The sequence below is a fragment of the Nomascus leucogenys genome, chromosome 3 (assembly GCF_006542625.1).
Source record: "Nomascus leucogenys isolate Asia chromosome 3, Asia_NLE_v1, whole genome shotgun sequence".
Classification (NCBI taxonomy): domain Eukaryota; kingdom Metazoa; phylum Chordata; class Mammalia; order Primates; family Hylobatidae; genus Nomascus; species Nomascus leucogenys.
Window position 1 is genome coordinate 70764215 of NC_044383.1, and position 2184 is coordinate 70766398.

Genomic DNA, 2184 nt, shown 5'->3' on the forward strand with positions numbered 1-2184 from the left:
TTAATTTTGGTTGTTTAATGCACTATTTTTGTGCTGTTTGGCCTCCTGACAAGAGGTGGTGCTTTCAAGGGAGCATCAGCTGTGGTAGTAAAAGGAGGATCAGGTGGTGGGCAGGGCCCTAGAACTCCCAGGAGGATACCCTCTTTGTCTTCAGCTACCAAGGTGGGTAGGGAAGGACTGTCAGGTGGGGACAGGGTAGGCATATCTGAGCTCAGACTCTCCTTGGGCAGGGCTTGCTGTGGCTGCTATGGGGGGGGTGAGGGTGTGGTTTTCAGATCAACAAAGTTATGTTCCCAGGAGGATTATGGCTGCCTCTGCTATGTCATTCAGGTTTTCAGAGAACTGGGTGAAAGCCAGCAGTTACAGGCCTCACCCAGCTTCCGTACAACCCAAAAGGTCTGTCTCACTCTCACCGTGCCACCCCCAACAGCACCGAGTCTGTTTCCAGGCAGTGGGTAAGCAGGGCAGAGAACTTGCCACAGGCTCCCAGCCTTCCAGCTGAGAAAGCAGGACTTTCACACCTTACCACCTGTCATGTGTGCACACCGGATTCACACCCTTCTGGTGTTCTGGCTAGGAAACTTCGTGTCCAGTTGGAATTGTTACAAAGTTCAGCTGGATGGTTTTTTTTCTCCCTTGGTCTTTTCCCAGTGCCTCTGCCATCCCTCCCCAAGGATCCCTGTAAAATATATCACAACTGGGTTTTCTGGGGGACCCAGATTGCCCACAGGTCTTTTCTGGTTGCTGCTTCTACTCCTGCATTTTGCTCAGCCAAATTGATTTGGCTCCAGGTAAGGTCAAATTCTTTTTCTGTAATCTAGACCATCAGGTTTTTCAGTGAGGGTGTGTGTTTGGGGGCAAACAATCCCCCTTTCTTACTTTCACAGCTTGGGCATTCACAGTATTTGGGCAGTCTCCCGGGCCCTGCAGGAGCAATCTGCTTTTTTCAGAGGGTTTGTGGATTTTCTTGGCTTTTCTGGTATATTTCTGCAGTAGTTCTGGAGGAAAAGTTCATGATGCGAGTCTCAACATGCTGCTCTGTGTGTCTGAGTGGAAGCTGTGATCTAATTCTGTCTTCTGTATACCATTTTTCTGTTGAGTCCTGACCTATTTTTTTCTTGGGGGCTTTTTTAATACATATAGATACAGGTATAAGATTGGTGGATAAACATACAGAATGGGTCCCCTGGATATGTTATACACACTCCATATATACGTACATCTGTCAAGCCTCAGGAAAAAAAGGTCTGAGATTATTTTCCTTCACAACGCTTGAAACCTGGTGAATTTGAGAAGCTCATTAGCTCAGCCCAGGTTAATTCAATCAGCCAATCCTCTCAGCCCAGATGGATATGATCAGCCAATTAGCTAAACTGGAAAAGTGAAAGCATTACATTTTGTGATGTTATCAAGCCACAACATGGCTGATGTGAATAACACAGGCATACAGTGAGTATGAGTGTGGGGTCCTAAAATGTCAAAGTGAACGTAAAGTCTTACATGGCAGTAATGAGAACTTCTCAGGCTGTGTCCCATAATGTGAAGCTTTCTTGATGTTTATTCATAACATTTAATGGCTCTGTTCCAGCCTGAGATTCTATAAAGCAATATAGGTGAAAATAAGTCTAAGTCTGACCCTCCAGGCAGGATGAGGGATTAAAAGTGCCTCTTGGCCGGGCGCGGTGGCTCACGCTTGTAATCCCAGCACTTTGGGAGGCCGAGGCGGGCGGATCACGAGGTCAGGAGATCGAGACCACGGTGAAACCCCGTCTCTACTAAAAATACAAAAAATTAGCCGGGCGTGGTGGCGGGCGCCTGTAGTCCCAGCTACTCGGAGAGGCTGAGGCAGGAGAATGGCGTGAACCCGGAAGGCGGAGCTTGCAGTGAGCCGAGATCGCGCCACTGCACTCCAGCCTGGGCGATAGAGCGAGACTCCATCTCAAAAAAAAAAAAAAAAAAAGTGCCTCTTGATGAACATCTTTTGTATACATGAATATTTACATAGACAAACTCATATAATCTCGTGTGTGTTTATCTACTTATGTATATCTATATCCAGACGTGTCTATAATTCCATATTTATACAGAATATAAATATAGAAAGTGGAAGTATTGATAGGTATTTCTACTGAGTAATAAACTTTCATAAATGTAAAATTTTATATGCTTTTTGAACTATATCCA